The sequence below is a fragment of the Meles meles genome, chromosome 4 (assembly GCF_922984935.1).
Source record: "Meles meles chromosome 4, mMelMel3.1 paternal haplotype, whole genome shotgun sequence".
NCBI classification, from domain to species: domain Eukaryota; kingdom Metazoa; phylum Chordata; class Mammalia; order Carnivora; family Mustelidae; genus Meles; species Meles meles.
Window position 1 is genome coordinate 117218054 of NC_060069.1, and position 16235 is coordinate 117234288.

The window sequence follows — 16235 nt, forward strand, 5'->3', positions numbered from 1 at the left end:
AAAATTCTTCTATATATATCTCCAAAGAACAAAGACATTTCCTACAATGTCATACCATTTTTAAAGATTTTATTTATTTATTTGAGAGAGAGAGAGTGAGCAAGAGAGTGCAAGAGGGAGCACAAGTGGGAAGGGGAGAAGCAGGAGCCCTCGGTGCATAGGGCTTGATCCTAGGACCCCAGGATCATGACTGGAACTAAAGGCAGAGACTTAACTAAATGAGCCACCCAGGCACCCCATCATATCATTACCACCCCCAAGCAATTTAACATCACCTAATATGATGTTCACACTAAAATTTTGCTCAAATTGTCTTTATTAGCAATTTATTTTTTCATAAAGAATTCAATTAAATGCCACTACTTGGTGTATTATCATTTTTCAATCTCCTGTAATCTAGAACAAATCTCTTGCTTCTTTCTCCTTTCATGACATTTAAACATTTTTAAATCTTTGTGTCAGAAATCATGTAAAATATGCCACCATTTATATTTTTGTGATGTTTCCTCATGATTAGATTAGGTTAAATAATTCAGCCATCACAAATGTGCTGTTTTAAGGTGAGGCCTATGACATTAGCTTACCTTGTTAACTGAATCCAATTACTGATTACTTCATTAAGGTGGTACCATCTCCATCTGCTCTACAATAAAGATAACATTTTTCCTTCCTACGAAAATCTAATCTGAAGGGTGGTAACTGGACACTATGTAAATTTCTAGTTCCCTAATAATTTTTCATCAATAATTTTAACATCCAATGATGCTAATTTTTTGAATCAATTATTATCATTGGAAGCATAAATCTGGTGATTGTTTTTCCCCTAGTGTTCTCTGGCTGCATTCTGAGAAACAAGAATTTTAGAAAAAAATTTGAACAGTTTTGGATTTATAGAAAATAATAAAGATAGTATAGAGAATTCCTATATCTGACACACCCATTTTCCTATGTCATTAATATCCTACATTGGTATGGTACTTTTGTTATATTTAGTGAGCCAATATTGATACATTGTGATGAAGTGAAACTCATACTTGATTCAGATTTGCTTAATCTAGTGTCCTTGCATCCAGAATCCCATTCAGCATATCACTATAGTCATCACATCCCTTTAGTCATCATGTGTCTGGGACAGCTTTTCAACATTCCTTGTTTTTGAAGTCCTCGGTAAGTTTTGAGAAGTACTAATTGGGCATTTTGTAGAATGTCTCTCAAATGGGATTCTTTTGATGTTTTTCTCCTGATTATACCGGGGGGATAGTTTTTGAGGAGAAAGACCCAGAGGTAAATCACCATTTTCATTACATCCTGTCAGTGGCAATTACTGTCCTCAGCACTTGTAACACTGGATGTTGACCTTGACCACCTGGTTGAGGTAGTGTTGTTAGGTTCCTCTGCAGTGAAGCTGCTTTGTCTCCACCCTCTCTTACTGTGTTCTGTGTGAGGAAGTAACTATCCACAATCCACACTTACAGAGAGGAAAGAAATGGACCACCTTCCTGGGGCAAAGTATCTATACAAACTGGAATTCTTCTGCATGGAAGATTTATCTAGTCACCTCACTTATTTATATATTCAATCTTCTATTTACATAAGTATGGAATCATGGATATTTATTTTATACTTTGATAACATTACACAGTATTTTATTAGTTTTGCTGCTCAGATCATAGGAGCTTTGGCAACAGGGAGCTGTTTCCATTGGCTCCTTTGTCCCTTTGACATACACGCATCATTGTATTTGCAGGGTGGGTTTGTGTTTATTTGTTGTTTAGCTTTTGTGTTTTGTTGTTGTTGTTGTTTTCTCACATTCCAAGATTTTCCAGACTCATCTTGCATATTTACTTCCTGCCCTAGTCACTAAATCAGCTATTTCTCCAAATAGATCTAATTTCTTTGACCAGAAAATGATATTAAGAACAAAAATCTGGGCCATAGTTATGCTAATTGTTTCTGCAATGTCATTGCTTCTGGGCTCCGTCAGCTGGCAGAGTGAGGGTATGAATGTGTGTTCCTATCATTCATTATCTTGCCAGTAACTGGTATTTATTTAGTTATTTTTTAATTTTAGCCAATCTTTTACATATGCCATTATTGTTTTAGTTTGCAATTTTCTATGGAAAATAATGTGGAGGAGATTTTCGTATGCTTATTTACCATCTATATTTCTTCTTTGATAAAATGCTTGTTCAGAACTTTGGCCTAATTTTTATTGGATTGTTTGTATACGTTTTGTTCATTGTTTATCAACAAACAATTTGCATCTTTTCTATACAAGTCTTTTATGAGAAACATGTCTTCCTGATACTACAGAAAGCACTTGCTGATTCACATAGTGCTGGCTTTATTTCTCTGAGGGTCTGTGCATGTCTCCTCGTTGTTTTTTTCCTTCCTAATTTGGATTGCATACTCCCTGTTGATAAAACTTAAATTTCACAGACCTTTCTTCTGTAACTTTAAATCTACAGTTGAGTTTCTTCAGTGATTTTCTTAAATTTGAGTCGTACTTTTCAACTACAGAATTTCCACTTCATTTTTTCTTTATACTTTCTATTTATTGATAGTCTCTGTTTCATATAACACTGCATTCATATCTTCCTTTATTTATTTAATCCTGGTTTCCTTTAGTCTGTGACCATTTTTATCATGATTATTTTTAAGTTTTTTTTTTTTTTCTGTTAAATCCAGTACATCACTGCTCTCACAGGCACTTTATGGTTTCTAAAAATTTTCTGATGGATGGATTACAATTTTTGCCTCTATTATGACTTTTTGTTGTTGAGAACTGGGCATTTATGCTAATATATTGTAGAACTCTGGATACTCATTCATCCTCGGGTCTTGTAATATTTTTGTTCATTCAGTGACATGGTGGAGTGTGTGTGTGTATGCATGTGTGTGTGTGTGTGTATCTGAAGTCCATTTCCTCTGCAGTGTAAAGCCTCTGGTGCTGCACGTCAGAGGATGCAGCATGCACACAGTCCCTTGGGATGACCATGTCTTTTTCAGAAGTCCTCTTATCTCCTTGTTTCCTTGCATCCAGCTCTTAGGCCCCATGAACTCCCATGAGCATGCTCTCTCTCTCTTTTCTTAATGCCTTGGGTAATCAGTTGTTCCACATTCATAAGCAATTAAATTTGGGCCCTTTGAACCATGTTTTCTGAGGCTAATGCTTGAGGTCTTTCTGACTCAAGGCAAGCTCTTCCTGATTTTCTCCCACCCTGCATTTTTCTAGATAATCCAACTGGTTGTTTCACCAATAGTTCCACCATGCTCCCACTAATCATCTTTTCCCAATAGAATCACTTTCTTTGAGGGATCCTTTGTAGGTCTCTGGTCTTAAGACCTTTCTTCCCTTTGGGTTAAATTTCTGAGACTCAACTTTTAGACATGGAAGTAGTGATAGTAACCCACTTCCCTCCATGTGATACCCCTGCTATCAAAGTCATACCTAAGATAGAGTCTCTATCTTAAGTGTGGATTGGGTAGAAGGGATCCCCAAACTCTTGATCACAGTTGCCTAGAATTTAACTTCTACAATAAATAGCTGCAAAGAGGTGAGAAAAGCTGTTGGGTGTGCCCCCCTGGGGTGTAATACAGTCAACTACTGGGAGGTAATACAGTCAACTACTAGGAGGTAGAGGGACTGAGGGGAGGGAGTTTTGTGTTCTTGTCTGCACCTGAATAAAGTGGACCTTTCCTCACACTGAGCTGGGAAGGACCAGGGTATGTTTCAAATGCTGTAGATTCTCACTGTTCGTACCAAATATTAATACATTTTCTTGAATGAATGTTTCATTTGCTTCATACCCTAGCACAATGTCCAGCCAGAGACTTTTTTCTTTTCTTCTTTTCTTTCTTTCTTTCTTTCTTCTTTTTTTTATTTTTTCTTTAGAGGACATAAACACCCACAGCCAAGAACATCATCGACTTGGTGCCAAAGAAACCTGTGGGCAGTGGTTGGGATGCTGACCCCATGAGCTTACCCAGACTGCTATGGTCTGAAACCAGAGAGGCCGCAGCTCCAGATCCCAGTTCATGGGGAAGTGGGAGGCTTGCAGCAATCCCTGACCTGGGAGTCTGGGAGTTTTTGGGTCCCTATGACTGAACAGTATATATATGGACTCTCTGGTGCTCTCAGGTGAGTCCTGTCCTCACAAAACGTCAGCCTTCACAGCTTAATTTGGGCACAGAGTCCAAAGCACAAGCCTTTTATGGCCTCTGATGAGCAGAGGTGTGTAGAGCAAAGCAGCTGTAGGCGCCATGTTGATCTCCATCCTTACCTTGCTGTCGATGTCAGGCAGGCCCATGTTGCCATAATTCACCTGGAGGTAGTTCTCATCATAGTGCAGGCTCAGCTGCATCTGCAGGGGGCCAAGGGGGAAAGCCAGAGGTCATCAGGTCACCCTGCACTGATGCAAGCACGTTATTGAGCACACAGATTCGCTTGCAGGTGTAGTAGCGGCTCTCTTCCTACTCTTCCTTGAACATGGGGGTACACACCAACCAGTTCATCCAGAGGAGACCCAGGCCCATAGGGGACCCTGAGCCAGTCCTCCTCAGCACCCTGTGTCACCCTGACGCCTGTGACATGGTCCTGTGGCAGCACCTCCTTTGTGGCCAAAACCCACCAGAACACTAGCACAGCAGCCCCCACTTCCCTAAGGTTTTTAAGGCAAGTTTTTTAACATAAAATTGTCACCATCTATGCTGTTCTGTTGGGAACTGGGCCATGTACTTCCCATGCTGCTATTCAGATGTGGACCTAAGCTATGGCCTTTTCAATAATGTTCTCATCAAGTTTTAAAAGTTCCCCTTCTAGTCCTAGGTTACTGACTGGTTTTTACTCTGCTCTAGTTCTCCCAACCTTTCCCTGCTTCTCAATCCTGGTTCTTTCACTTACAAACTGTGGCATATTTGGCAAGGTCATCCTTGCTCTTAATTATAAGTATTCATTAAATATTTCATCTACTTATTCAAGATCATTTTATACCCATAAAACTTCAGAGTTTTTAACAAAGAAATATCAATTCTCATACCACTTTCATGTCATTTGTCTGTCCTTTGGTTAGACATGTCTGAATTTTAAATATGCTTATGTTGCTATTTACGTTTTCAAATGACTTTTTAAAATTTATTTTACACAAAGAGAGAGAGCATGAGTAGGGATGAGGGGCAGAAGGAAAGGGAGATGCAGAATCCCCCCTGAGCAGAGAGCCTGACCAAGAACTAGACCCCAGGACCTTGCGTTTATGACCAGAGCCCAAATAGACGGTTAACCAACTGAGCCAACCAATTGCCCTTTATTTGTGGCTTTTGACCCTTTTCAATCATTTTGCCTAACCCCCCACCCCAGGTAACCACCAGTCTGTTCTCTTTATCTATCAGCTTAGGTTTTGTTTTTAGATTTCACATATTAGTGAAATCATATATTTCTCTTTTTCTTTCTGAGTTATCTCATTTAGCATAATGCTTTCAAAATCCAGACATGTTGTTGCAGATGGCAGGAGTTCCTTTCTTTTTTAGGCTAAATGATAGTCCAGTGTGTGTATCACATTTTCTTTAGTGGTTTTAGTGTTTTCCATAGTGGCTGTGACAATTTACATTGTTACTGACAATATGAAAGTTTCCCCTTTTCTCCACATCCTCTCCAATACTTCTAATCTCATCTTGTCTGTGTTAATCATTCTAATAGGTATGAGGCAACAACTCATGGCAGCTTTGATTTGCATTTCCCAGATTACTAGCAATGTAGAATACTTTTTCATGTACCTGTTGGTCATTTCTGTATCTTCTCTTGGAAATGTGTCTACTCAAGTCTTCTACCCATTTTAAATCAGATTTTTTTTGCTATTGAGTTGTATAAGTCCCTTCTCTATTTTGTATAGTGACCTCAGCAGACATGTGGTTTACAAAGATTTTCTCCCATTCCACAGTTTGCCTTTAATTTTGTTGATTATTTCTTTTGCTGAGCAGAAGCTGTTTGATGTAGTCCCAGTTATTTTGCTTTTGCTGGTTGTTCTTTGTTGCCATTCAAAGAATCTTTGCCAATACCAATGCCCAAAAACTCTTTGTGTATTCTAAGACTTTTGTAATTTCCAGTGTTACATTGGAATCTTTAATCCATTTTGAGTTACTTTTGTTGAGTGGTATAGGATTGGGATGAGCTGTATTCACTTGTATGTGAATATGTAGGTTTTCCAACATCATTTATTGAAGACTAACTTTTGTCTATTGAGTATTCTTGGCTTCCCTATCAAAGATTTGACTATACATGTGTGGGCTTATTTCTGGGCTCTTAATCCTATTCCGTTGGTCTGCATGACTGTTTTTATGCCATTATGATACTGTTTTGGCTTCTATGATTTGGTAACATACTTCAAAACTAGTGCAATGTCTCCAGTTTTTTGTTTTTTCCTTTCTCAAGAATGCCTTGGATTTAGAGCCTTTTGTAGATTCATATTAATTTTTTATTTTTTTATTAGTAAAAAATGCCATTAAAATTTTGATAGGATTTTAAATTTTTTTAATAAAAGGGATTACATTGAACGTATAGATGGTTTTAGATAGTATAAGATATTTTAACAATATTAATTCTTCAATAAATGAACATGGAGTAGCTTTTCATGTATTTTTGTCTTCAATTTGTATCATTGATATCTTATAGTTTTCAGGTTATAGATCTTTCCCCTTCCTGGTTAAATTTTTCTTATTTTGCTGTTTTTGATGCTATTGTAAAATGTATTTTTTGGTCTTTTATTTTTAAAAATAAATAAATTTTTAATTTATTAAAATTTATTTTTATTAAAATAAAATATTTATAAAATTTTTATTAAAATAAAAATTTATTTTTATTTTGGTTTTATTTTTAAGTTCTCTTTCAGATGTTCCTTGTGAATGTATAGAAACACCATTGATTTTTATAATACTGAAATTGTATCCTGCAACTTCACTGAATTTGGTTAGTCCTAACAGTTTTTTGGTGGTCTTTCGGGTTTTTTATATAATCACATCATATCATTTGCAATGGGAGACAATCTTACGTCTTCCTTTCCTATTTGGATGCTTTTTTTCTCTTTCTTCCTGATTGCTTTGTCTTGGACTTCCAGTACTATGCTGAATAAAAATGATTAATGTGGGTATACTGGTCTTGTTCCTAATCTTCGAAGAATAAGTTTCAATCTTTTGCCGGTGAGTGTTGTGTTAGCTGTGTGTTTGTCATATATGGCTTTAACAGGTTGAGTTATATTCCTTCTATACCCATTTTTTAAAAACATTTTTATCGTGAACTATTGAATTCTGTCAAATGATTTTTCTGCATCTATTGAGGTCATCATGTAGTTTTTGTCCTTTGTTCTATTAATGTGATATTGATTTCTGTCTGTTGAACTATCCTTGCATCTTAAGGATAAATCACTTGATTGTGGTCATGATTCTTTTAATGCATTATTGAATTTGATTTGCTAGCATTTTGTCAATGATTTATGCATCTATATGCCTCTATATTCAGGGATATTGGCCTACAGTTTTCTTTTAGTGTTCTTGTGTGATTTGGCATCAAGGTAGTCTGGCCTTGTCAAATGAGTTTGGGAGTTTTCCTTCCTCCTCAACTTTTTGGAAGAGTTTGAGAAGGATTGACCTTAATTCTTTTTTTTCCCCACTTTCAAATTTTATTTTATTTTACTTTATTTTATTTATCTTCAGTGTTCCAGAACTCATTGTTTATGCACCACACCCAGTGATCCATGCAATACGTGCCCTCCTTAATCCCAACTCCAGGCTCACCCAACCCTCTACCCCCCAATCACGGTTGGTTTTCACCAGCATATCTTGCTTGAGAACAGCATAACAGCCATATCCTTTGCAAGCCACATCCATTTTGAGAAAGATAGCAACATCATGAGATTCTTCTAACTTGGGATGAGAGATAGAACAAGATGAAAGCAAGTACACACAGTATATTTATTATTTTCCACCCTTCCTCAGCTTAATTAATGAACTTTATTCTTTTGACTTCTTGTTTAGCATGTAACATTAAAAGGCATTTATTTCATATGAACTGACCTCACATTTGGGCGAGAATTACAGGGGCACTTGGGTGGCTCTGTGGGTTAAAGCCTCTGCCTTCTAGCCTTAATTCTTAAGTGTTTGATAGAATTCACCAGTGAAACCATCCAATCCTGATCTTTTCTTTTTTGGTAGGTTTTTGATTACTTAATCAATCTCCTTATGAGCAATTGTTCTGTTTAGTTTTCTATTTCTTCCTGACTCAGTTTAGATAAGTTACAAGTTTCTAGGAATTTATTCATTTATTTTTGGTTATCCAATTTCTTGGCTTATAAACACTCCTAAGTAGTTTTCTTCTATGATCCTTTGTATTTCCATGAATTCAAGTGTAATGTCCCCTTTTTGTTTTTATATGTTTTTAGTCCTCTCTCCTCTTTTCTTGGTTACTCTAGCTAAAACCTGTCAATTTTTTATGTGTTTAAAAACAGCTCTTAAATTCATTGGTCTTTTCTGTTGTCATTTTAATTTCTGTTTTTATTTATTTCTGATCCAAACTTTTATTTCTTCCTTACTGTTCATTTTGGGTTTAGTGTGTGCTTCTTTTCTAGGTCTTTAAAGTGTAATGATAGATAGTGTATCTCAGATTCTTTATTCGTAATAGATACATTTATTTATTTATTTATTAATAATTTTATTTTATTTTTTCAGTGATCCAAGATTCATTGTTCATGCACCACACCTAGTGCTCCATGCAATACATGCCCTCCTCAGTACCCATCATCAGGCTCACCCAACCACCACCTCCTTCCCTACAAACCCTCAGTTTGCTTCTCAGAGTCCACAGTCTCTCACGGCTTGTCTTCCCCTCCAATTTCTCTTCTCTCCAACTCACTTCTCTCCATTTACCTTGGTGTTATTCCTTATGCTCCACAAATAAGTGAAACCGTATGATAATTGACTCCCTCTGCTTGATTTATTTCACTCAGCATAATCTCCTCCAGTCCTTTCCATGTTGAATACAAAAGTTGTGTATTCATCCTTTCTGATGGAGGCATAATATTCCACTGTATATATGGGCCATATGTTTTCTATCCATTCGTCTGTTGACAAATAGATAGGCATCTTGGCTCTTTCCAGTTTGACTACTGTGGCCATTGCTGCTATGAACACTGAGGTGCATATTACCCTTCTTTTCACTACATCTGTATCTTTGGAATAAACACCCAAAGTGAAATTGTAGGGTCATAAGGTAGCTCTATTTTTTTTTAAGATTTTATTTATTTATTTGACAGAGAGAGACCACAAGTAGGCAGAGAGGCAGGTGGAGAGAGGGGAAGCAGGCTCCCCGCTGAGCAGAGAGCCTGATGCAGGCCTTGATCCCATTACCCTGAGGTCATGACCTGAATGGAAGGCAGAGGCTTAACCTACTGAGCCACCCAGGTGCCCAGGTAGCTGTATTCTTAATTTTTTAAGGAAAGGAATCTCTACACTGTTTGCTGTTCACAAATGACAATACAGACAAAGGTCTGATATCCAGGATCTATAAAGAACTCCTCAAACTCAACACTCAAACAACAGATAATCATGTCAAGAAATGGGTAGAAGACATGAACAGACACTTCTCCAAAGAAGACATACAAATGGCTAACAGACACATAAAGAAATGTTCATCATCATTTGCCATCAGGGAAATTCACATCAAAACCACATTATGATATTGTCTTACACAAGTTAGAATGGTCAAAATCAACAAGAGAGTAAACAACAAGTGTTGGACAGGATGTGGAGAAAGGGGAACCCTCTTACCCTGTGTGTGGGAATGCAAGTTAGTGCAGCCGTTTTGGAGAACAGTGTTGAGATTCCTTAATAGCTATATTTATATCAACATGTATTTTAGAATTGATTTTGCTGCATCCCTTAAGTTGTTCAATGTGTGCTTCCATTTTTATTTGTCTTGATTTTTTTCTCTTTTATTTTTAATTTGATCTAATTGTAATTTTCATGTATTTGTGAATGTTCCAACTTTCCTCCTGTTATTAATTTCTAGTTTTGTACCATTGTCACTGGGAAAGACACTTGATGTAATTTCTATCTTCTTGAATCTGTTGAGGCATGTTTTGTGACCTAATACATAATCTATCCTACAATGGTCTATGTGCACTTGCGAAGAATATGCATTCTGTTGTTGTTGAATGGAATGTTCTGTACATAACCACTAGGTCCACTTGGTGTATAGTATTGCTCAAACCCACAGTTTCCTTACTGACTTCCTTTCTGGACTATACTATCCATTGTTGAGAGTGGGGCATTAATCTTTGGAACTATTATTATATGTTCATTCCTCCTTTTAGTTCTGTTAGTATTTGCTTTATATATTTGCATGCTGTAATGTCAGGTGCATAAATAACAATTGTTACACCTTCTTGATACATTTACCTTTATTATTATATAATGACCCTCTTTGTCTCTTGTGACCATGTTTAGCTTACATTCTATTTGATCTAAGTATAGGTACCCCTGATTTCTTTTGTTTACCATTTGTTTAGAATATGATTTTCCATCTCTTCACTTCCAGCTTCTCTGTGTCTTTAATGCTAAAGTGAGTCCCTTCTAGGCAGCATGTTGTTGGATCTTGTTTTTCATTCATTAAACCCTTCTATGTCTTTGGCTTAGAGAATTTAATCCATTTTCATTTAAAGTCATTATTGACTGTTAAGGCTTACTACTGCCATTTGTTAATTATTTTCTGACTGTAGATCCTTTCATCCATGCCCCCTCTCTTGGCTGTCTTCTTTTGTAATTTGATGACCTTTTGTGGTGGTATGCTCTGACTCCTTTATTATAATCTTCTTTGTATCTACTAATGGGTTGACTTTTGTGGCTGCCCTGAGGCTTACATAAATCTTCTTACAGTTATCCTGTTTTAAGGTAACAACAACTCTGACAGCATAGAAAACTTTGTACTTTTATTTCTCTTCTCTTCAACATTTTTATGCTAGTTATGTTATAATTCACATTTTTTTAAATTTCTATATGCAATGTCAAATTATTAGAGTAATTTTTCATACATTTGCTTTTTAGCTTTAAACTAGAGCTTGATTTTTATACTGCCATTACAGTATTAGAGTATCTTAATGGGACAACATTTTTACTAACTTTGTTGATGAGTTTTACATGTTCATATATTTTTAAGGTGTTAATTAACATCCTTTCATTTCAGATGTAGAACACCCTTCAGTATTCCTTGTAAAGAAGGTTTAGTGGTGATGAACTCTGTCGGGTTTTGTTTGGGATCCTTTATGTCTCCTTCATTTCTGAAGAATAGCTCTGCTGAGTATATTATTCTTGCTTGACAGGCTTTTCTTTTCTTTTTTTTTTTTTTAATATAACGTCCCAATTTCTCTTGGCCTACAAAGTTTCTGCTAAGAAGACCGCTAATAGTCTTTTATGCACTCCCTTGTATATAATAAGTTACTTTTCTCTTTCTGGTTCCAAATTCTCTTTTGCTTTTTGACATTTTAATTATAATGTTTCAATGTAACCTTTTTGGGTTCAACTTATATGAGGTCCTTTGAGCCTCATGAATTCTCATGAAATATCCATTTCCCTCCCCACGTTGAGGAAGTTTCCATCCCTTTTTGTTTTGTCATTTTTTAAAAAAAATAAGCCTTTTTACCTTTATCTTTTTCTTCATCTCCCAAATTTTCCATAATATCTATATTATTTCTGTTATGGTGTCTTATAAGTCCCATAGGCTTTCTTCACTCTTTTTCATACTGTTTTTTGCTTGTCCATTTAGATATTTCAAACAACTTGTCTCTAGTTCATGAATTCTTTCTTCTGACCCATCAAGTCTGCTATCGATACTATTGGATAATTCAGTCATTACATGCTTCAACTCTATGATTTATACTTTTTTTTATTTTATGGTTTTTGTTTCATTGTTGAACTTCTCATTTTGCTTATGCAATACCTTCCCAATTTCATTTAGTTGCCTGAGTCTTCTTATACCTCGCTGAACTACTTTAAGATGATTATTCTGAACTATGTGTCAGGTCATAGATCTGCATTTCTTTAGGATCAGTAATTGGAGCATTATTGGTTTCTTCCGGTGGTATCATGTTTACCTAATTCCTTGTAATCCTTGTATCCTTGTGTTTGTATCTGTGCATTCAAGTAAGTGGTTTGTTCTTCCATACTTTATATATTTGTTGGGAAAGACCTTCCCTAGTTGTGTCTGCTTGAGGTACTAGATGGGTCAACTGATGGCATCCCTGGGCTGGTGGGATTTGTTTTGGGGATCTTTGTTGGATGAGACCAGTGCCTATAATTTGAAGTGGTGGTATGTATGTGTTTGGGGGGAGAGTGCAAGCATGTAAGATTAGTGGTAGGGTGGGACTGTAGGCTGTGCTCTGTGCTCACGTGGGCTCAGTGTATGAGCTTCCTAGCTGTGCATGATGCTTAGTTATATGGAATCAGGTAGGGTTACCAGCAGAGCTCTCTGTTATTACCTCTGATTGCCAGGTTCTCATGTTGTGCTCCCTGGTAGGGCAGTGCCACTTGTTGTATTCTGTTATTGGACACAGCTATGAGGTATGCTCCACAATCACTACTGGACAATATGGGCTTCAGGTTGTGTTCCCCACCTGGATTATGTCACGCCTTGGACTCCATATTTGGATGGAGGTAGTCACAGGTCAGGCTTTGAAGTCAGATGAATACTCAGACTGTGTTCTGTGATCAGGCAGGTGACAAACTGTGCCCTGACACTGGGCAGGCTGTTAAGCTAGACTTCATGATCAAGTAAACTGTTGCTGTGTTCTGCAATTGGGTGACATTGCTGGCTTGTCTTTCTGGTTATGTGGGGCTTCCAGCTGTACCCTAAAGCTGGGTGGCACTAGAGACTATGCTCTGTGGTTAGGAGAACTCACAGTCCAGGCTCTCTGATCAGGTGACACTTCAGGCAATGTTCTGTGATTAGATGGGGTCACTGGGTTTCCTGCCTGGGCAGTCCATAGGGTATGTTTAGCAATCGGGCATGGTCATATGCTGAACTCTCTCCACTGCTGGGTGGGGTTGTAAGCTTGGCTCCATAGCTGGGTGGCCTTGTATTCTGGGATCCAAGGCTGCTTAAGCTCACTATTCAGTTTCCCTGGATATGAGGGCCAGAAATTATGCTCAATGGTTAAGCAAAGCTTTTAGCTTGGCTCCCTGACCAGTCAGGCTGTTGGATATTCTCTGTGGCTGACAGGGCTCTGTGACCATGCTTTTTAAAACAGTGAGTTCTGAGCAGTTGGGTGCAATTGAGAATTTGCTTTCCTCCTTAGGGAGCCAATAGGAAGTGCTTCATGACTGCTGGATATAGACAGACCCATTCTTCTTTTTTTTTTTTAATTTATTTATTTATTTTTCTCAGCATAACAGTATTCATTGTTTTTGCACAACACCCAGTGCTCCATACAATACGTGCGCTCCCTATTACCCACCACCTGGTTCCCCCAACCTCCCATCCCGCCCCTTCAAAACCCTCAGGTTGTTTTTCAGAGTCCATAGTCTCTTATGGTTCATAGACAGACCCATTCTTAAAGAAGTGCTTGGTACAGGCCATTCTGATTAGGCTACTGTAGTGACATCTTTAGGTCAATCTCAGTAAATAGATTTAATTTCTATTTCTAAAATAAAAAATAAAAATTGTAAGTATGATGCATATAAAAAGTAAATAAAGAAAAAATATACAAGATGATAAATTATAAGGGAGTGAATACCCATGCAATAATCATAAAGATCAAGACATGGAATATTAGATTCACATAAGATGTTTATCTGTGTATATTTTTCAATCCCAAATTCCTTCCTTAACCTCTTGTCTCCCAAAAATGGCATTCTTCTTTCCTCATTCTTAATTCCTTACTTTCTATTCATTTTTTTTCTATTTTTTACTTGCTCCTATTTCAGTGGCTATAACATTTATTATGAAACTGAATACAAGTGATGACAATAGACCTCATAGTGTCACTCCTGAATACAAAAGGAAGCATACACTGTTTACTATTAAGGCAGTATTTATTTAAGTTATTGGTACTTAACTTTTTTATTAAAGAACTTTATTTAATTCCAAATGTTTAAGTGTTTTTTCATAACAGATGACTAAATTTATTATGGCTCCATCAGAATGGATGAATACCTAACTTTTGTATCAACATGGACTGGACTGGAAGAGATTATGCTGAATGAAATAGGTCAAGCCGAGAGAATCAATCTTCATATGGTTTCGCTTATTTGTGGAGCATAAGAAATAACATGGAGGACATGGGGATATGGAGAGAAGAGGTGAGTTGGGAAGAGGTGACTTGTGGGAAATTGGAGGGGGAGAGAAACCATGAGAGACTATGGACTCCGAGAATAAAAATGAGGGTTTTGGAGGGGACAGGGTTGGGAGGTTGGGTGAACTTGGTAGTGAGTATTATGGAGGGCATGTATTGCATGGAGCACTGGATGTGGTGCATAAACACTGAATTCTCAAACACAGAAAATAAATTTAAAATAAATAAATAAAATTAAAAAAAAAATAAAAAAGATGATGATTAAATCTGACCAAACTCTTTTTTTTTTGCACCCGTTTAAACTGCCATATTATTTTCTTTTAATCTACTAATGAGACAAATTATACTGATCAATTTTCAAGCACTAAAGCATCCTTAAATCCCTGGAAGACACCACTTTGGTCATATTATACTTTTCATAGAATGCAAGATTCTGTTTGCCAATTTTAAGAATTTGGGGTGGTATGGTTTATGAATCAGACTGTCTTACAATTTTCCTTTCACATGTCCAGGTTGTGGCAACCTCATAAATGTATTTGGGAGTCTATCCTCTCTTTGGATTTCCTGTTTTTAACCAGTGTAGTATTCATGAGAAAGATTGTAAGCTTCCAAATGACATCATGTTCCTTAATTTAGTAACATTCATTAGTAACTGAGGCAGCGTGCTTTGCATTAACAGAGAGTTTACTATTTAGAAATTAGTGCTGGCAGTTGTTTGAGAGGTACTATTGATAGTCTCCCAAGGACCTGTGACTGATTTTTGGCAAACTGATCTATTCTTACTAGAATGTATCTTTGATGTTGCCAATTATATGACAGGCTTTTAGGGTATTAAAATTCTGTGGTTTCCCTTAGTAATGTGAGTTGGCTCTCCCAAAATACTCTAATGGACCAACCATTTTCTACTGAAATAACTGTAGTTGTTAGTTTCTGATGAATATATTTTCTGATGACTCCAAAATCACATTATTCATTGCTAGAAGCTGAGGGTTCTGTGGAAAACTTTTGCCAAAGATTGTAGTTTGCATGCATAGGGATATTTGCTTAAAAAGTCATTTGGGTCATATGACCATTAAAACAATGTTTGGGATATAGCCAGCTCCACAGCTCTCAGAGCGTGTTTTTGCTCCAGACTAAATTGAAAAATAGATTTCATTTTGGTTCCTTATGCCCAAAAGTGAATTAAGGATAGAACCTGAGGGGTGCCCACGTGGCTCAGTTGGTTAAACATCTGACTTTGGCTCACATCATGATCTCAGGATCCTGGGATTGAGCTTCAAGGTGGGCTCCATGCTTAGCAGGGACTCTAACTGTCCCTCTGTATCATTAGTTTTGATATAGTCTCCTCTCATGGTTCCTTTCCCACTCTGATTTCTCCCCCTTCATTTTTCCCTTCTCCTAATGCTTAGGAGACAGGAATAGAATTTAGTGATTCATCACTTAACATATAATACCCAGTGCTTATCCCAAGTGCCCTCCTTAATGTCCATCACCCATTTAGCCCATCCCATCACCCATCTCCCCTCTAGGAAGACTCTTATTCCTCTCTCTATAAGGACACCTTATGGTTTGCCTTCCTTTCTATTTTTATCTTATTTATCCTTCCCTTCCCTGGTGTTCATCTGTTTTGTTTCTTAAATTCCACATAGGTGTGAAGTCATATGATATTTGTCTTTCTCTGAATGACTTATTTTGCTTAGCCTAATACACTCTAGTTCAGTCTTTGATTTTGCAAATGGCAAGATGAGCTGATGAATGAATAAGGAAGAAATGGTATATATATACAGTGGAATATTAGCCATCAGAAATAATAAAATCTTGCCATTTGTGTGATGAACCATGAGAGACTACATATTTCTGTATGTAACAGATCAATAAATATTTATATTTAGGTCTCTAGAATAT